The 21,928-nt window shown below is 40.6% G+C and overlaps 1 protein-coding gene and 1 pseudogene across 2 annotated transcripts in view; one reads left to right on the top strand and one right to left on the bottom strand.

Moving 5' to 3' along the window:
* The window catches only part of CNTN6 (contactin 6), a 311,477-nt gene that overhangs the window by 199,850 nt on the left and 89,699 nt on the right, over positions 1 to 21,928 (bottom strand). The gene's annotated exons all lie outside the window — the stretch shown is intronic.
* Positions 5,881 to 5,966, top strand: LOC111723796 (annotated as a pseudogene).

Raw genomic sequence — 21,928 nt, forward strand, 5'->3', positions numbered from 1 at the left:
CATGGTTGAGGAGGCCAGACGTCTCCAAGCTGTGGGGAGGAATGGTTCCTTCTGGAGGCTCTGAAGGAGAAATCACCCCAGTCCCTCTCCTCCCTTTGGGTGGATGCCCCCACTCCTTGGCATTCTTTGACTTACAGATGTCCCCACCTTCTCGAAATCTCAATGTCCTCTCTCTTTTTTGCACAGAGATACTAACCACTGGATTTAAGGCCCATCTGATCAAAATCTAGGACGATTTCATCACAAGGCTCTTAACTAATTCCGTCCACAAAGACTATGTCCGAATCAGATCACATTCTTAGTCTTTGGGTGGATGTGAATTTTCTGGAGGATTCTATTCAACCTGCTACACTGTGGCTCAGCCCTTTAATCAAAATATGTTTTGTGTGATAATACATGGTATGGGGGGGGGTCTTGGGGAAAATTTAAATTAAAGGATCTAAAGTTTTTCTTTTATTACTTTTTATGAGAGCCTTTCTTGATTTCTCAGACCTTTCAACACCAAAATAAGAATTATGATTCTTCAAGGGGAAATCAAATCCTCAGTGTTTTCTAAACTTACTTGAATGATAATTTTTTTTATCACCTCAGGGAATTTTTTGTTAAAGGAATTCTTTGAAAAAACGCTGGGGCAATGTTTAAAAAGACAACCCCTGAGGAGTTAATGGACAAAAGTTCACTTCTTTTCCTGCCTTCCATCATCTCTTGGAACTCTGGTACAACTAGATGACGCATCTCAAGCAGGTGAGTAGAAAAAGCAAACCTTGTTTGTCATTGTCCTTTACTTGGATTTTCTGCTCGTAAAAATTGTCTCCTGGTAAAAGTGAGGTAATGATGTTTTAATTTGAATTATCAGCAAATGACCATTATCGTTGTTGTTGTTTTTAGTAGAAATTACAGAGAATAGGGAAGCTTCCTAAAATAAGAATAACGACCATAATTAACATACATCTGAAGCAGACCTTACGATGTCTTATGGAATATTTTAATGAGATAACTCAAAAATATTATTTAATGCACTTTAATCCTTTCACCAACCCTGCAGTAATTCATATTATTTCCATTTATCAGATAAGAAGGCTGAGATGTGAAGAGCAGTGACTTGCTCATACTCACGCCGTGGTAAAATCAGAAACCTTTTATTTCTATTCTGAGCTTCCTCTCCACATAACTGCATATTTTTCCATTTTATCACATTACATATATGTGTGTGTGACTTACATCAGGAAGTGCTGGGGACACTGCTTTTTTTTATTTAACTTATTTTACTTGATGAGCTCCTTAGGTTTCATTAAATGTGTGTAATTGACTTGGTTAGAAAAATGCCCACTTACTTGTAACCTCTCACAACAATTTGGATTTAACAGCTTGAGCAGTGGTACCTTTTGTAAATCATGCAATCTGATTAGCAAGGTTCCGGGGCTGTGTTTGGAATCCTCCGCACCTCTCTCACTATTACATCCAGACAATGGATGAGGTTAGAGACAAAGTGGTCTAATTAACCAGGAGCTGTTTCAATATCCTCCATGACCAGCCAAAGATTAATCAGAAACCAGGACCTTGCTTTGCAAATGGCTGAGAGATGAGGCGGAGAGGTGTGTCAGTGGACAATGGTAACACAATGACTAATAGGCAATTATGTCTGCACCTGAAACAACGGGCTGAGCAATTCTCTCAGGCAGATGTGGGTGATCAAGAGGAGAGTCATTTAGAATAATCCCTTGTCTCAGAGATGATGCTTTTATATCTCAAGAGTTTTAGAGAAGCTGACGATTCCACAAATCGTCTGCAAAAGATTAATAATAAAGTTAATGATGTGAATCCCTTATTTTCTTTGCTGTCCTACAAGTTTTATCCCTTTAGCTATTGATTATCAATAGACACACAGGAGCTCAAACCTGCCCTGGGTTGGGCAAAAAGTTTTATGGCTGGACACTCCTTATTTTTGACTCTTTTTGTTTACCTCTGAATCTCCAGGACCTGCAGTAGTACGTGGTCTATACTAATTACTTGATGCATATTTGGAGACTAATAAATCAATGAACAACACATATGGTACTTTTTAATATTAATATTAATAAATTTCCTATAAATCTATCACCAAATTCCTCACTGAGGGTAAAGGGTTTGTTTTGCTTCTGCTTTAGCGAAACATTTATTGAAGGACTGTTTTCTGAGAGCTTTGATGGGTCTGGTGCAGAGGCTTTGCATGCGTAAGATCAGTTAAGGCTCCGCACAACCCTGCATTCAACAACAAATAGCTATTGAGTGCTTCCCTGTGTCAGATGCTTAGAGGTAGTGCATATAGCAGGAAACAAAACAGAAAACAAAATAAAACAAAAATCCCTTCCTCCTTATGGTTCTGAAAAGAAGTGATATTACTACCAACCCCTTTCAGCAATGAAGCAATTCGCTGAGGTTCTAAGTGCCCTGGCTCCAGGGTAAATGCAGACACCCAAGGGCAGAGTCCTTACTGCTAATCACAGCACACTGCCTCTTTACCAGCCAATACGCTCAAGGTTTTCTGCGCCGTGTTTCATGTGATATTTCTGCAGAGATTACTACCTTAAAGAAAGAAGACTCCTTCTCTGTGGATGAATGTTCCGCCTAAGCAAATGCCAAATGCTGTTAAGAAAAGCCCATCTCTAAAATAAATTCTTTCTGATGGAGTCGCCAAGGTTAAAGGAGATATTTCCATAACCGTGAGCAAATTAGTTTGTAGGTTTGCATCAACAGTAATGAGATGGGCCATAAAAACCTAACCTCTCATGATGTCTTTTTGCTTTATGACAAAGACAGTGCTTTTCTAGACTGGGAAAAAAGGGGTTGCTTGCCACTGTGTTTCAAGTAAACCTCTGTGAGTGCTCCTTAAAAGTGTCTTCTCTTGGGCCGCTGAAATATCTGGGATAGATCTTGGGTAGAATATAGAAAGTTATAGTGATCTGTCCCCCCACATCGGAAACAAGATTACACTAAAGGTGAGTGTAGTCAAATCCCATGCATAATGAATGAGATCAACCGACTGTCAAAATAGCCCGAGGGGCTGAAAATAAATATGTGTCTGAAAATTTTTGGATTCACTCAAGTTCATTCAAATGGTAAACGAAGAAGGCAAAACTAGGTGAAGTTCAAGCAAAGCTCTGAGTTTTAATCAGTTACCTTTTGCCCTGGGTGGTGAAAAAGCCCATTAAAAACCTAGAGATGTCTGCAGAGACCCAGAGAAGAGTAAGAGTTTGGTAGTGTTTTTTAGCGAACTCTTTAGGCAAGAGAGCGTCTTATACAACCCCTAAAAAATAATGATAATGCTTTTGTGCATTGAATGGGTATTTCAATTATTCTAAGTAGCTTGCTCAATAAAGGATTAACCTTGCCAAAAGAAGTATGTGGCCCTTTCTTCTGGGAGGTAATGTCTAAACTCTTAGAATGCCTTGTCGGATAAGAGTGGCTGATTATCTGGTCGCCTCAGGCAATGCCACATGTTCTCTGGCAACAGTCTGATTTACCATCTGGATTTTGGAAAGAAGTTAAGGAGAGGTTCGGTCCGTGGTATCAATTCAGCCACTGGAGGACTTGAGGTTACGTTCAGCCACACAGGCAGCCAACAATGTTTATATAGCCAAGCCCCAATAAAAACTGTGGATGTCAAGCGACAGGTGAGCATCCCTGCATATTGTCAGTCTGGGCAAGTGAGTGCTGTTTGCCCAATCCCTCTCAGAAAGGACAGGTGGAGCCTCCAGATATGGAGATTCTCCTGGACTTGGCACCTTGGTGCCTCTGCCCTTGGCTGATTTGAATCCTTTTATTGTAATAAACTGTAGCAACAAGTGTCATGGCTTTGCTAAGTTTTCTGAGTCCTTCTAGCAAATGTGAGGCTATCCTTGGTGACCTCCCAAACTTGCTGTTAGTGTCAGAAGTAAAAGTGGTCTCAGAGGTTTCCTAAATTTGCAGTGCACTACCCATATTGTTTCACACAGCAAATCTGTGTAACGTAGGTAGAATTATAATATTATCATATTTTACAGAAGAGGAAATGGGACACCATTGACTTGTTTAAGATCTCATAGCTGAGAAGTGGCAAAGTCTGACTGCTAAGGCATCAATCACCTTGCAGCCCTGCCCACCAGTGGACAGGTCACTAGGGGTAGTACCTTGTAAGGAACAGGGGGAATTTACGAGACGTCATTGTGACTCTAACAAGACTGTCCAGATTCCATGCTGGCAAACCAACTTCCTGATATATAAGTGTTTTAGAAATCTAGGATTTATTATTATTCAGATCTTATGAGGCCAAGAAATTAGGAGAAGCCAACCATTGAAAAGACAGTTTCTTTCTCACAGTTCCCAAGAGGAGGGGGCATGACCTATCATGCAAGGCCACACAAGCAACTACCAGGATCCGTCTTAAGGCAGATAGAGTGCAGGAAAATGTGGGCCAGTGACTTTGTTGTGGTTTCTATGAAAAGGAACAGGCAAGGTAATGTAAGAAGTCTAGGATTGGCTACAGTGATCCTTTCTGCAGGTTTGGGAGTGTAGGCGCTGTTTCTAGTTATCTGAAATCGGGCCCTGGTAGGTGCTGTCTCTAGTTATCTGAAACTTGGCTCTGGGGAGATCAGGGCAAGTGGTCAGTGGAGTCTAAGAGACCAATAAGGGAAATGATAGATTGATCAGTTGGCATAAGAAAGGTGTGCTACAAGGTGAGTCCTTTGCTATCTCTAGGAATCAGCTAACCCTGGGAAGGGATGTCTCTCTCTACCAGTAAGGCTCCAGGTGTCAAAGCATCAAAAAATACATAAAGTGGGCTCCGTGTCATAGCATAGTGGTTACAGCGCTGGCCACATGCACCAAGGCTGGTGGGTTCAAACCTAGCCTGGGCCAGTGAAGCAACAATGACAACTGCAACAAAAAAATAGCCAGGCATTGTTATGGATGCTGTAGTCCCAGCTACTTGGGAGGCTGACGCAGGAGAATCCCTTAAACCCAAGAGTTGGAGGTTGCCGTGAGCTGTGACTCCATGGCACTCTATCCAGGGTGACATAGTGAGATTCTGTCTCAAAAAAAAAAAAAAAATACATAAAATAAAAAGGCATATGAATACAATCATCCCTACTGCCAGAGAGCAGGATGAACAGAATGAGGCAAACATTCCCAATAGGTTAATAGAAGCTGGAGGAGGTGAAAATTGATCCTGAGGTGTTGGGGACAGTGAACAAATGTTACTTTCTATGTATAAAGCACAGGAGTACACATAGTATAGAAACAGATATATAATACTATCTACACTATATTAACATCTATCCACAGGATAAAGGCTCCTTTGTGAGAGGAGGAGGGTGATAGTGAAATAGAGGTTGAGCAAGACTAGAATTGGGTCTCCTGAATCATGGATATGAGTATTCTGATGAGTGAAAAAAATTATAGTATTATATTACTAATGGAATATTAATAATGATGTTACTATAAATCAATGTATTTTTACTGATTAATGTATAAACATCTTCTACACTTGTTTACCAAGTGTTTTTACATAAAGATCTGATCAACTTTGAGAGTCCTAAGAAAAACCTAATCTCCAAGTCTGCAGACCGGAGACTCAGATTCTGAAAAGTGATGACTTTAGCAAAATGATGCTATGTGTGGGCATTTCCATTTCTCTAAGAGATGTCCTGTCATTTTCCTTTAAGATATCAATAATGTCATAAGGATACCTTACCATAAAAAAAAAATTTCTACATTTCAACATCCTAAGGGACAATGAATGTTCACTGTTTACTGGTCTTGCATTGGCTCCATGACATTTCTGGATTAATTGCTCCCATCTCATTATAATTTCTATTGGGTTTGAGAGAATAAGGGAACTAAGCAGAACTGCAGTGAGTAATGGCCACTTTGGTAGCATGAACTACAATTGGCATGATACAGAGAAGATTAGCATAGAGCCTGCACAAACTGAAGCATTCCGTTTTTATTTTTAATAGAAAAAAAGGGGGATGGCAAACTTCTTGGACAAGGGGAATATTTTACAGTGTGTTTTAGGTGGTGGTTTTATGATGTATACAATTATTAAAATTCATTGAACCCTTCGGATGATAGTATTTTATTGACTATTAACTATGCTTTGACTTTGTTAACGGATGCAACGAGATGATGATTGAAATCTGGTTTATGCGGAGTGAGTTGCTTCACACATGCATAAAGTTGAACAAATAGAACACTAACCAGAGGGGATTATACTTTACGCAGCAAATGGAGATGCACTGGAACAGCACATATTTCTAAACTAAACCACAGGTCTCACGGAGGCCCAGAGAGGACACTGACTTTACAAAAATGATAACCAGAAGACAGGTACCCACTGGAGCAGCGGTTCTCAACCTGTGGGTCGTGACCCACAGAAACTGTATTAAAGATTCTCCTCATTCAGAAGACTGAGAACCACTGCACTATTCAAGAACATACATTGATTGAGAACCACTGCAATATTCAAGAACATACATTCATTATGTACTATATTCCAGTTTTGAACAATGTAAGTCTAGACAGCTTAAGTGACCCATCAAAGGCCATCTAACAAACAGTAGACTATGGCATAGCACTTCCATTAGAGCAATGTTGGTTTACTTGGGTTCTACGCATGCCGAGTCAATAAATGGCAAGCAGAGTCATAATCGTAGTATTGCACTCTAAGTTTAAATATGTAAAAGTTAGTTACAATGATAGCACAGCAAAACCTGATTAACCCCTGCATAATTTGGTTAATTGCAGGACTTTAATAGCGCAACATGGCCAGCAGGTGGCAATGGTGTTCCATTAAGCCAACACAGTAACTTTAGGCAAATTAATGTACATAAGATGCAAAAAGGTAGAGAGGAGCTGGCTACTTGTAGAGAGAAATTCTTGTTATTTTGGCCACATTTGTATGCACTTGGCCTCTTCCATATACTTAATTTGTGAATTGTTCATATCCACAGGGTTTAATTGCTAAGTTGGGGAAGCAATAATGAATGCATTGAAGATTGAATGATTCCAAGCGACATAAGGGGGAGAGTAGGAATAAAAAAAATATGTCTTATTTTTATATTTGAGGCACCTTTTAAAGCTTCCTGTACAAAGTGTGTAGTGTGTGTGCATATGTCTAAATATTTATACACACATATGTAAATATAATGGAGGTGTACACAGTGTGTGTGTGTGTGTGTACAGACATATATGGTTGTCACAACTATCACAGCTGTTGCTAGTGGTGAACACATGACACCCAGTGGCTTCTGTAGATCTGTGAAAAATCATGACTAACTTTGGATTTAGGCCAAACCTATTTACCTCCAGAAAAAGAGAATGATTTCTGAAAGAGTTCAGAATTCTGTAGTTTGGAGAGGAGCAGAGTCCCTGTGACACGAATGCAGCTAACCAGGCACATTTGCCTCCAAATACTGCATGTCGTGTGTAGTACGATCCACATAGGAACCAATTTCCTACACACAGGATGCTAGACAGGGAAACTTTCCCCAGCTAAAGATACTCAATTTAAGATTTGAAAGAATAACAGCAATTTGCCAGAAAGACATACACGAGAAACCCTAGGAAGGGGCACCAGCAAATGAAAGAGGAATCAGAAAGCACAGTGCCTTGGTGAAGCATCAACAGTTGGGCCATGTGGGAACTGGTGGTCCCCTGGGGGAGAGAGAAGCAGGGAAGGCCTTCTGGCCACCTTGGGATTTTAGATATTATCCCATGAGTATCTTTCAGATGAACTTCTCTGTTAGAAAACTAGAACATTTCTAAGAAGAGGCAATGAAAGCCTGATCAGAATTGACCAAAAAAGTTGGTGGTGGGATGAAGGGTTGAGAGGCAACACTATTGCAAAAGTCCACAATAAAAGAGGTCAGAAATCAAAATGATGGGACGGACGTGGTGGTTCACACCTGTAATCTCAGCACTGGGGAGGCTGAGGCTGGACTTGCCTGAGCTCACAGGTTTGAGACCAGCCTGAGCCAGAGCAAGATCTCATTTCTAAAACTAGCCCAGGTGTGTGGCGGGCACCTGTAGTCCCAGCTACTTGGGAGGCTGAGGCAAGAGAATTGCTTGAGCCCAAGTGTTTGAGGTTGCTGTGAGCAATGATGCCACAGCACGCTATGGAAGGTGACAAGGTGACTCTGTCTCAAAAAAAAAAAAGAAGTCAAAATGATGCTCTGATTGTCTGTTATTGTGATCGGAGTTGAATTCTAAACACTGTTTTTTAAAAAATCACAATCTGGTATAAAAGAAAACTTTTTCCCTGCTTACAACACTTTGGACACCAAATGTGTGGGGTTTTGACATGAAGTAATCCTCTAGTTCTCTGCAAATACCAAGTGCCCTACAATTTAATTCAAGTGTGACACGAACTACCCAGAATTAATATAAACCCCAAGGGAGAAAGGCTCAGTACAAGTCTGCCTTCCACTTGAGGTGCCAGTTTTGACTCTTGCGTGCCCGGCATCTTCACATGTCTGTCCAACTTGGATATATATCAGGAATTTCCACAATCTCCACTTCAGGTTGGATAATTTGCTCTAATGCAGAAGTCAGGCAAACACTTTCATTACATTTACAAGTTTATTACTAAGAATTCAATAGCTGCCGCGGAATACGTATTGGGTGAGTTATTTGACAGGTTCAAATAAACAGAATGTCACCCATAAAGGTCCCAAGTGCAGGAGCTTCTGTCCCTGTGGAGTTGGGGTGAGGAAGCTTTTCAAACTCCATAGTTTAGGGATTTTGGTGGAGGTTTCATCACATAGACATGATTGATCATTAACCAATCCCAGCCTCTCTCCCTTCCCTGGAGGATAAGAGATAGGGCTGAATGTTCCCAGCTTCTAACCCGGTCTTGATCTACGTGGTGGCCAGTCCCTGTCCTGAAGCTGTCCAGGAGCCCAGCAGGAGTTGCTTCATTAGAACAAAAGATGCTCCTATCACCCAGGAAAATTCCAAGCTCTGGAATCAGGAGCTTCAGAGCTCGTGTCAGAACTAGGATCAAACAATAAAGAGGAGGACAAGCGATGCCCCTGGCATGCCTATCATGGGTGCAGTTACCTGGAGCTCTGTGTCGGAACCAGAGAGAAACACTAAATATATGTTTTGTATTATGCCACAAGTAGTAATTTCCTTTCCTCACACTATAAGTGTATGAATAACTATGCTCTGGGAGGAAATGAAAGTAACTTATATATATTGATTCAAGGAAGAGAAGAAAAGTGACCGGAAGTGACATTTGGACTTATGGAACATCTACCTACCACCTGGGTAATAAACTTCATTAGGTACATTGATCCCAGAGACTTGGAGGTGGGGCAAGGGAAGGGGGTTCCCGGGTGGTGAACTGAACACCAAAGGGAGCAGGCTGAAGGGGACGTACGGCTGGGATAGAGCGTATTTTATGGCTAGTTCATAGCATCGCTCCTCAGCAGTGCTCTCCAAGGAATAGTTCCGGTGCCATTCTGCTTTCTTTTACAGTTTAGCTTTTTCCTTCATAGAGATATGATTAGAAATTTCCTTAATTCCCAAACATAGCTTAAACCCTCCTCCAAAAGGCACCTGTTGTGTAAATGGCCTCTCCGCATATGATCACAACACAGCTTGGTTCACATGATTCACCCAATATGTATTCCTGGTGGCGATTTGTAATCCTCCCAGCAAAAATATCTGGGATACGAGAAGTGAGACTTTGTCAGTGGAAAGAGAAATAGAGTCAGCAGGAGCGAACAGACATGGCAATGCACATAATGAACATGACCAGCAGCCCGAATGCTTGTGTGCCCTTAAATTTGTATGTTGAACCCATGACCTCAATGTGGGGATCTTTGCAGGCGCTAACTGGGAGGTAACTAGGTTCCAATGAGGTCACAAGGACAGGGGTCTCATGAATGGGATTAGGGTCCTAATCTCATAGAGAATTCTTTTTCTTTTTCTTTTTTTTTTGCAGTTTTGGCCAGGGCTGGGCTTGAACCTGCCACCCCGAGTATGTGAAGTGGGCGCCCTACTCCTTGAGCCACAGCAGCTGCCCTTTTTCTTATTTATTTATTTTAATTATTATTTTTTTCCCATAGGGAATTCTGTGTGTGTGTCCTAATCCCATAGAGAGTTCTGTGTGTGCATCCTAATCCCATAGAGAATTCTGTGTATTCACATGCGGACATAAGCCCAGGGAAAAGGCCACAGAGACACAGCAAGACAGCCGCCATCTGCAATCCAGAGAGCCAGCTCTCACTAGAACCCAATTGCGCCTGAGCCCTGATCACCAACGTCCAGCTTCCAGATTTTAATTGTGTGGCAGGTAATCAAATACTTTCTCACTCTGAACCCAGTGCTTCACCTGTAAAATGGAGGGATCTTTGTATCAGTAGTAGAGGTGTTGGCCATTCTTTCTCTTCCTCGGGCTTGGTAGAGTTTCCTATTTAATCTCAGAATTCTTTTCGCTTGAATATAAATGTACCCTCAAAGGCTTCTCATTGCACTTAGTACTAAATGCAAGTATTCACGGCTAATTAATTGGTGCTAATGTGAAGGAGATGTTAAAATACGCCTCTGGGCTGACAGAGAAAATGGGCTCCCATAGCTAACTGATATGTCAAAGTTAAACCAGAACAGGTGGCCATGCCTGGGTGAGGGAGTGGTCACATACTCTGTGTTCTTGGAAGATATAGAAGTGTCACAGGACCTCCCTTTCTATATTCAAGCCAGGCCAATTTGTCGTTGATGTCAAGATAGATTTCAGCTGGAAATACCTGAACTGACCAGCACCAGAACACCTGTCATCCAGTCACCAGCCACCTGGACCCAGCCAGGTGAGAGAGACTGGCGATTTGGTATTTTAAGGCCTAACTCCCCTGCCTCCCCTCTCCTGCCCTTGGGTTTGTGCCCTTACAATCTCCTTTTTAGGAGCCCACTTTACTTTTGTACCAAAGGCTACGCTGTGTCTCCCCAGGCTGCAGATCACTTTAAGAAAATAAAGCTCTTTTTGCCTTCACAGAACTCATGGCCTTTGGATCACAAAGGCAATGCATGACTTAGTCCAGGATAAGATAATGTGAACTCCCTGGTTCTAACAGTCTGCAATCATTCTATGGGTTGTTTCATTTATCCATTCATTAAACAAATACTAAGTGTGCCCAAGATGTACAAGTCAGTGTGGAGGGCATTTCCAAGGATGCAGAAAAGAATCAGACAAGCTCTGACCTCAAGGGACCTAGAGGTTAGCAGATGAGATGCTGCCTAAAGTACATTGATAGGACACAATGTAGAGAATGACGACTGCCATGAAAAGCGTTCAGAAATTAGGTAGAATGGGCGGGAAGGGAGGGAGCAGTTGGTGGGAGACTAGCATTCAGGTAGCTTGCTCCTATGGCACCAACATGATAAGCATTGGGGACATGGCTGTTCTGAAATCATAAGGTGCATATAAACACTTCTGGTACAATAGATCAATTCTAGCTACACCTGGCTAGATGGCAGTCAACTCATGCTGAGTCTTGTTTTTTACAGCAAAAGCCTTTTTCAATCTCTTCTCACATAACCTGTGGACATCTGTGTGCCAAAGGGGAAGCTTCCGCCGGGTCTGTGATAGCAATCAAATAAAGTAAGTCGGGGCTTGTCTAGACGGGGAGGCAACTGCACGTGTGCACACAACAAAAAGGCCGCCCAGCCCGAGGACCAGGGAATTGGGTCAATAAAGAAAACCAAATCGGAAGATTGCTAACAGAAAAGCAGCGGTCACAATTTCACATCGTATTACTCAGCAAAGGCCGGGGAGGAAGCTGACTGTTCTCCAGGAACCAACTGAATGTTTCCTCACTCTATATTCAAATTGGGAACGTTCACCGTATTTTTGGTTATTGTGTATCTTGGTCATGGACAGTATTCACTTTTGATATTACAGTGTTAATCATTTTTTCATTTTTCATCGCTGAGCTTGGTGGAATAGAAAGCATTTTTCAAACCTCAATTGATAAATTTGCTTTTGAAGCCAAAATCCAAGTTGAAACTGACCATAGGAAAATCAAATGAGCACTAGGGTGGCTAATTCTGTGTCTCTTTAAAATTTTTTTTTCTAATAGAATTAATCTGTACACTTTTAATTACAACATGTTATTATCAACTTCTGCAAATTCCAACCAGTGAAAATTCTTGTTCATTCCACAATCCTTGATATATGAAGGTTCAATGTTTTTGATATAAAAATCTTTGGAGGGAAGTGGATATAAAAAGCAGCAGCTTGTCAGAAGTCTTTCAGTGCGGTCTGGAAAGAAGGAGGGGAGACGTCTTAGATGAATAAAGGCCAACATCGCCCTCCCTCCAGCTCTGAGAGGATGGGTTTTCAATTGTTGTTGAGCATTGCTTGATTATTTGCCTTGGCTAACTGGGTTCTTATTAATGATTTTGCATGTGTATGCCGGGGCAATTGTGAACTAGTAAACCTCAGGGCAGGACAGAAGAAAGTTGGCTGGCGGGGATCTGATAGAGAGAGTGGTCCACCCAGGAAAGCCTTACAGTGTGGGGTTCTGCAGCATGGGCTGCTGTAGGCGGCAACAGGAACTGCACGGGATCTGAAATATGCCGCCCTACCAGCCATATGGGCTTCCCTTTCATAGAACAGGTGCACACAGAGTCGGTGACCTCCCGGTGCCCTCCCGGTGCCCAGGAAGGACTGGGACTGCAGGGGCAGGGCAGCTTCCTGAGCATCTGACCTGCGCGGCTGCTGGGCGCGCTGTGCTTAGAAGGACCCCACACATTTGCATTTGCATTTTTTCCCCTGGCCTGACACGTTAGTATCCCAATTCTGGGTGGGTGTAATGCTAACTCTCTGCTGTGACTTTTAGGCCACCCCCACCTCCTTCTTTCTGCCCCTCAAGAAAAACTATAGAACCCAAAGTGTTAAGATACACAGGGACCTGCTGGGCTAGAGGAGGGGGATTACTGAATTTCTACTTGGAGAATAACTGGAGGACTCTGGATCACAGGAAATGAAGCCTTTGTATCCGATGCCATGGGCCTATAACTGTGTATATAAAGACACTATGTTTTCTGCAAAAGATCAGATAAAAACAGTGCCTATGGAGAATGATTCCTGTACAGCAGGCACAAACTTTAATTATTTCATCCTCATCGGCTTCCACAGTTCAAAGGGACATAAGGCAGGGGGTGAAGAGGTAGGAAAGGGAAAAAAAAAGTTGTATATGTGGATAGAAGTGATGTGGGCTACAAAAGAAGCACTTCTTTAGACATCAGGCAGGTTTTTGAGCTTTGCTTAGCTCCCAAAGGAAGGTTTCTCTTTAAGGGGGAAATCGACCATTGGAATTTGTCAGTGGGGAACCTGTGAATTGTAAAAACAACAACAACAAAGGCTTTTTGCAAGTCAGTCTGTGTGGATACAAAGGTAAAACTCCTCGTGTTGGGGCGTTTTGGAGGACACAAGTAGTATTACCTCTCCGTCTTTTTCCCCTAATTGGCTTCACTCTTCAGCCTCTCTTTTCCTTGTAGGTAACATGAAATAGACCTTTATAGATGGGAAGATTTCTTTTATATCTGTATTTGGGCAGACGGGAGGGAAAGAAACCACGCCGTCAAGGGCAGTTTATCTTACCTCTTCATTTTTTAAAACCCCTTTATTAGGAAAAAAAAAGAAGAAGAAGAAGAAGAATAGAACCAAGTGACTTCAGAAAGGCTACTGAGTGTGGCAGCCACGTATCCACGGGAAAGGGGCTCCGTCCACACTGGAAAAGGTCTCCAGCCAGGTAGCCCTGCCCACACCATTTGCCGGTTGTCTCGCCCATCCAGAAAGCTCAATTAGGAGTTAAGAAGCAGCAATTTTGCTTTACAGACTGCAAATGAAAGGCGAAAGAGCACAAACTTATAGAACATATTCCAGAAAGACAGATACCTCCGTGAGATGCAGAGCAGCAAAGTGAGTTGCACTTGGATTTGATTTTGCTGGGTCAGTCCTTGAGACCCAGTATCTGGGTTACTGTATATTAAAGATTCTTGTGTGTGTGTGTGTAAGTTTCTCAAACTGGGCAAAGCGAAACAGGTCATTTTCTCTCTTAAGTAATTTTGAGAGAGTAGTTGGAGTGTGTGAAGCCGGCTGTGAAAATCTGTTTGAATTGACACTGAGGTCTGAAGGTATGTTGTAACGTTTCCATATTTAAGCTTAGATCTTTAAATCTCTTTTCAAAGGATAAATAACCCTGTAGTAACAGCAGCCAACTCTTTGGCTCAATGCTATCAGCCTTTTGGGGACTGTTCAAAATGTCTTTTTCCATAAATACCTAGAATTAATTCTTTATCCCTCTTTAAGAAGTTAGTATCTTGTGCTGAGATGGCCTTTACAAATTGGGGGAGGGGTGCAAGGAGACAACTAAAGGAAGGGCTTGGCACCTGTAGCTCAGTGGCTAAGGCACCAGCCACGTACACTGGAGCTGGCGGGTTCGAATCCAGCCCTGCCCGGCACAGAACAATGACAACTACAAGCAAAAACTAGTCATGCATTGTGGTGGGCAGCTGTAGTCCCAGCCACTTGGGAGTCTGAGGGAAGAGAATCGCTTAAGCCCAGAAGTTGGAGGTTGCTGTGAGCTGTGATGTCATAGCACTCTACCCAGGGCAACAGCTTAATACTGTCTCAAAAAAAAAAAAAGAACTAAGGGAAGGACTCCCCAAACTCTGTGCAGGAACAGGCCTGGTTAAAACAGTGATAATATCAAACTCAGTGAAGAAACAGGCCTTGCAGAAACAATCACATAATAACCAGCCACTGTTTCCCTCTCAGTGAAGGAACAGGCCTTGCAGAAACAATCACATAATAACCAGCCACTGTCTCCCTCTTCGCTTGATAATTGTCCCCTTGTTGGCTTCTCAGTAACTGCTGCTGTGGGGGCACAGGTGGTATCTGTAAAGATTTTTACTTTTTTTTCATAAATAGCATCACCTGTTCAGAACCTAGGGGTCGTTTTTTGAGGTATCTTCCAGGTCCTGCATTCCAGTGGATTGATTGACCCCCCCCCCCAGAGGAAGAAACTGAGTCAACTAGTCTCTTGGACCTTCTTCAAAGAACTGCATTCTGATGGTTGGGGCTGAGCCACCCAGACAGCCACCCATACCAAAGCACAGCTGATTGAGCTGATTCTGCCGGGAAGAAACCAGTCAATTAACAGACCTTGATCGCCTAATCCTTTGCCCACTATACTATGTTTAAAAATCCTGTCCCACCAATTCTCAGGAAGGTAGGGTGACCAGATTCTAACATCTGTAAGGCAGGACAACATGGCGTAGGGGCGGAGTGCCGGGGACAGCGCAGGGCAGGGCCTGACAACAAGGCAAACTTTGATAAGCAGTTCTCAATAATCACTTCTCAGCAATTATTTATTACAGTTTAACATTATAAAATTAACAAAAATAATATAAGCGAAATAGCCATATGGCAGCTGAAAACCGTATATTCCCTTCTTGTTCTCCAGCCTGTTGGTGCATTCTTTCCAAAAATCGGGACTTTTTAAAAATGCCGCTGGATGCGGGACAAATTGTTGAAAAGTGGGACTGTCCCGCCAAAATCGGGACGTCTGGTCACCCTACAGGAAGGGGAATTTGAGAAGTCTCTCCCATCATCCCCATTAGAGCTTTCTCTCTCTCTCTCTTTCTTTTTAGAGACAGAGTTTGACTTTGTTGCCCTCGGTAGAGTGCGGTGGCATCACAGCTCACAGCAACTCTTGGGCTTAGGTGATTCTCTTGCCTCAGCCTTCCAAGTAGCTGGGACCACAGGCACCTGCCATAAGGCCCAGCTATTTTTTGTTGCAGTTTTGCCAGGGCTGGGTTTGAACCCGCCACCCTTGGTATATGGGGACCGTGCCCTACTCACTGAGCCACAGGAGCCGCCTCCTCATTAGCTCTTTCTGAAATAACCCCTTTCTCTATTGTAAACCCTGCTGTCTCTGGACATTGGCTTTCCCTGGGGCAGCTGCAGGTGTACCTGGTCCAGTGGCAACAGTGGTGTCTTTTATTTTCTTTCATATGCTACTAACATCTAGTCAAGTATCTTTCATGTTAAACAATAAACATTTCTATGGCAAAAATCACATACTTATTTCCTCTTTAATTCATTATCCTATGTGGTGCTATGGTTTGAACTTAGTAGATGGATTAATTAACAAAGCCCAAAAAGTTATTGGTAAGATTACATCTGTCCCTAGGAACTAGATAATAATAATTTAGAAAAATGTACAGTTCTTAATGTATGCAAAGCACTGTTTTATTTACTTATATAATAACTTCATGAGTCGCTATTGCTAATAACTCAGTGTTACAATGGATAGAAGTGAGGCCCAGGGATTAAATGACCTACTTCAGCGTACAGAGGGGCAAAGCAAGGGTTTGAATCAAAGCAGTCTTTAGTCTTGGCTCTCAGTCACTGTGCGATGCTAGCTTTTCTAACCCATAGCATTCACTGTGTCTGTTGTAAGTACTCTCTTTACATGCACTACCTCATTTGTGTCATGAATTCTATTTGCAAAAGATGGGCCCCAGGCCAGGGCGGCATAGATTAGCACTTGTAGTGGCCTTAAATTATACCGGGGCAGGGTATTTCATACTTCTGTGGTTTTGCGTGAAAGCAATGGTTATCAAACAGTGGAACTGGAAATCCTGGAGGTTCCTGACAATCTCTTAGGGTCTTTATACAATCAAATACTTCATTATAGTGAGGTAACTATTTTGTACTTTTTAAAAAGTATATGCGAAAGCAATGGTTATCAAACAGTGGAATTGGAACCCCTGGAGGTTCCTGATGATCTTTTAGGGTGTTTATACAATCAAAGCTCTTCATTATAGTGAAGTAACTGTTTTGTACTTTTAAAAATTTTGTTTTTAAGTATTTTAGAAACATTCTTTTAAAACCAATAAAAATCCCCAAAGGTAAAAAACTACTGCAAGTAAATAAAAAAAGACCCCCCAAAACATGGAGCACCTTCTAAAATCCGACAGTTTTAATAAGAGATTTTGAGGTACTTGTATCCCATGGGACTTATTCTGTTAATTTTTGAACCACCTGAATTTTATTTTTTTGGTAAAGATTTTATAAGCAATGATTATTCCACTACTTGTAGAATTCATTCTTCACTGTATAACTGCTATTTATTGGAACAATAATACTTCAGTGATTATACATCTTATTTTTTCCCTCCCTAGTAGTTGGAACTGCTTGTTCTTCTAATAAACATTGACTGTGTATTCATGTAATGCTAAAATGAGAACTAGTTTCTCCTTATGTTGTAAACACAACCAACATATTCTTATACATTAGTATTAATTTTGTATTTCCATGTGATTCCTTCATTTGAACTTTCCAGTCGGAAATATCAATAGTGAAAATATTCTACTAAATAATACACTATGTGCTAAGATTCGCTGGCTGAAACACATGAGTAATACTTTAGTTATGTAAGTTTCATTCATTCTATATTTAGCTACTTGAACCATTTCCTAGGACCATCCAATGAGCTATTATTTATTTTCATGCTTTCATATGGAGAGTCATTATTGTATTCCAGGGTGTATACTGGATATATTAGGGTAGTGGATTAGGACTCGTCCCAGATTTGGGCTTCAGTTTTTTAGCATTTTAGCATCAATTTATTTGTGTCCTTCAAATATGACATTACTTCTTGTTATTTCTTACCAACAACCATAAAAGTATATAATTCTGTAAATAAATATTCATGATTAAGTTAAAGGGAAGTGTCTTTAGGATACATACTAATGTCAAAGAACGTTCTTCTCAGTGAAACATCATTAGAGTTGGTTTTTTTTTTTCATATAACAGGTAAAGCAAATAATAATGAAATTTTTCTAATAGGAGCATTATCTTACTGTAATTTCTAAGTCAGACTTATATTCGATGACATATGTGATTTCTTTTACTACACTAATATAGTGCTAACTTGGAAAAATTTCCAAATCACCAAAATTACAGAGCAGAAAACGTGTGCTGGGAAGATTCTGGGATGAGCAGCATCGACTCTGCCGCTTAGTATGCATATATTTATATCTTTTTCAAATCTCTTGAGGCTTTTGAGTATGAGAAGGACCTCTGTCCTGGTTCTAACCAACAGAACAGAGCAGAGGGGACGAGATGCCGCTTCCACCAGCCGGTTCATAAGATTGTACCTCCATCTTGTTAGAGAGTGTCTCAATTGCCTACTCTATTCTCACATTTAATGAAGCCAGTTAGCTGTGTAGGAATATCCTGTGTGTTTCAATTGTCAGCCAGAAAACAAGGTCATCAGTCCAAGAATCCTCAAGGAAATGATTTCTTAGCGACACTATCCTTTAACAGAAGAGTTGGGCATATGATATGTTCAAATTCACAGGTGCCTTTGATTTATCTACTCTGATTTTTCTTTCACCCCATTTATTTTTCTTCTGATGATAATCTTGATGTTAGAATGAATCCTGTTTCTCTACCAGTAATAAATTTCAATATGAAGCCAGCAGCATTATACCTTGCCTTTAGATGTTATGTGTACATACCCATGTGTACAAGATAGTTCATCTTGGTCTTTCAAAAAATAAATCACAACTTTAGTTCACATGAAAAAAAAAAAAAAGAGGCTATGCCTGTGAAATTACACCAATGCTTTTCAGTAAATTAAGCCAACAATGCAATTAAAATTTTAAAAAGTATATCTGAGACAATACATTTTATGCATTCAACTTGGACTCCTGTAGAGCTGTTCTTCAGCTATTATCTATTGAAAAGCCAGAATAAATCTCTCCAGGATTACTTCTTTAAAAAAGGAATTAAATTGTCCATGCAACACCATTATGCATGCAAGAAAAAATATTCATAGATGCATGATAAACATTTCAATTGGATTACACTTTTATAGCAGGAAATGAAATATAATTTTATACCACAAGCATTTGGGCATGTTCCATCAATTTTCTGCTCTTTTACTGACATGAAATAAGTGATATATGGTATAAATATATGCACAATGTGTATATGAGTTATGCTTTTAACATTGTGAAAGTTAAAAGCAAACAAACCAAAAAACTAGGGGAAATAGCAGCAACAGAATAGGAGTGAATACTTGCCTTTACTTTCTTTCATACAGAATGCTGGTTTATGCTGTGTTGCAAACTCAGAGAAAACTCACTAGAACTACATATTTTCTCTCCTTGCTCAGGATGACGCTGCTATTTTGAGTTAGAATAGATTCAGCAAGACTTGCTCAAAATAACCTACAGCAATTACAGTTCTGTAATAACTCCAGAGATCAGTACCCTGGCCTCAGTGATTCACTTTGTGAGGACACTTTGGAAACTAAACTTTGAAAACTCCACTAAATGACTCGGCAAAACTAACATATTCACCATCAGGCTTCCATACTGATGGGGAAATATCATTACTGAAAGTTCACACACAGGGATGCTGAGTTAGTTTTATTTGTCTCTCTGAGATATTGGGATAAAACAATGAGTAGAAGGAGGTGCTTAGGAGAATAGCTGGAAATAGTTACAGAAATACTAGTTGAATGAATGAAGTATAGAAATATCTTGAAATCATTCCATATATTTTGAGTGCCTGCAAAGTATAAAGCTTTGAAAAGCAGAAAAGATTAAGAAATATAAATAAATAAAAGCACAGCCCCTGAACCAAAGGGAGAGGTGTGCTGTGGTGATTGTGTGGGGACTGGGGTTTAGCAGTGAGGTTGTTGGGGTGTAAGGGGAGGCGGTGTCTTACTCTACAATGGAGTGTATGGAGAGATATCATATGTGGCATAGACAGACACTGAATATTCTTTTCAGTAGTTGTTGTAAATGTTATTACTGTTTGGATTCTTTATAAAGAATAGGCCTGACTGAGCAGAATAAAATGCTCTCAAATACCAATTTTCCACACCCATGAATAACCTAGCTGTTTAAGCCGTGAGTCATCAACATGACATAAACAAGTCACAAGAAGAGTACCCTATGTTCAGGGCACACACCTAGATAGAAAGAGGTCACCTTGTGAACTCAAAGCCACATAAATATACTACCTGGAGATATGTATACTCACAAATACATATAGGTATATACAATTTTGTGTCTCAACAAATGCATCCCCCAAATTAAGCTGTTTGTATTATCAGAGCTCATTATAAAAACAAAAACAAAAACATATGCTACATTTGTTTTGCCACTTTTGCTATTCAATTTTATGTAAAGTAGGATAAAATAACAAAAAACCCTCCAAGATTTGGAATAATAAATCAAGCAGCTTGCATAATTTGGTGATGCATGTGTGATCTCAGTATCTGGGAAGTCAGTTCCTTTTCCCATGACCTCTATAGAGAGAGAACAACCCAAGATTTTTCCCCATTTGTGGGATGTGGGTGGGGGAATGTGTTTTATTCATTGTGCATCTCTGGAGAAAATCAGGTCACCTTCAATGATCTTATCAGTCAAAGAAAATAGTATGGCTTCACAGAGCTATTAAAATGGAAGAGAATTAGAATGTATAAAAAGCTTTCAGATGCCAGGATCAAAGGGAAAAAAGGTCACAGACGAGGCAGGGACTATTGCGTTTGCTGAAATTCATGGTTTTGATTAACATGAAGTTGTAAATGACTATAACATTGTAAGCAGTCATAATAAAATGAAGTAAGAAACAAAGGCCAAGGACATTACAGAAATGCAGAGAAAGTAAAAAAAAAAGTCTAACAAGTGAATAAAAATAAGTAACTAGAACAGAATTAGAAGAATATGTTTTGGAGTAAGTTGTTTATGATTCAGAAAATACTTTAGCACATACCAGGGAATTTAACCTTCACAAGTGAGGCAGATATTATTATCTATACTGCACAGAGATGGAGACTAAAGCTAAGACAATATAAATTTGTACAAGTTCAAAGACTTAATAGGCGGCAGAGCTACTATTCTCTCCCAAACCTCTAACACAATCAATAGAACATAGTAGAATTGACACAGGGGTCCCCCACTGAGGGCTGAAGGGGGACCCTGCCCCAATTTTCTAGGCCTGGGTGAGCTCAGAAATCAGTCTTATCACAGACCCCATCTTTAGGCACAAACAGGCCCTTTCTAGGCTGCACCTTCTGAGCTCCATCACGGTCACGATTAAAGCAGCCTGATGGGTTCTGGGAGGTTCCTCCTGGAGAGAGCACACACCCCACTCCCTTGCCTGGCTCTAGATCTGCAAGGATGTTACTTCCTTGCTAATTTTAAGATTATTTTCTCTTGAAGACCTCTGGCCAGTTGTGACATAACTTTCCCCAACTCCCTGCCTGCTGCAAGATAGGAAAAGTGTATTTAAACCCCTATACAGAAGGGGGGCCTTCCCATATGAGTTTCCCCACCTATGTTACCAGAGGTTCTGTTCCCCCTTTTTTGCTTATCAATATTTCTATCAATAAACTCTGTCCTGTCCCTTAGTCTGGTCCTCAGGTTCATTCTTCAAATCTCCAAGATCAAGGACTCTGCAGAGAGAAATTCTGGCAACAAAATCTCCATAAATATTTGTGAAATAAATAGACTCGCACTTAAGCCTATCTTCTCTAATGGCAAATCTAATGCTTTTTACAATTAGCTGATTCCTTCAAAGAGTGATGAATTTATGCAAAAGCATTTCTATTCTATTTGCAACATTGCTGTGGGATAAGTAAAGAAAATATTTAGTAAACCCAGGTTTTTAAAAATATAGTTAGCAGGAGTGGTATCTTAAGAAGATAATGTTAAAGTAGAAAGGGAAAATAATATTCACCCATTTTGGTTAATATTAATAATAAGAATTAGGTCTTAATTACATTTAACAGAATGAGGCACTGCATATGTGGCAGCACAAAAATGGAACATATTATGAATACTCATGTCTCCTAGATTCAGCAATTCTTTTTTTTTTTTT

Source organism: Otolemur garnettii, unplaced genomic scaffold (genome assembly GCF_000181295.1).
Source record: "Otolemur garnettii isolate 467f Iridium unplaced genomic scaffold, OtoGar3 scaffold00015, whole genome shotgun sequence".
Taxonomy (NCBI): domain Eukaryota; kingdom Metazoa; phylum Chordata; class Mammalia; order Primates; family Galagidae; genus Otolemur; species Otolemur garnettii.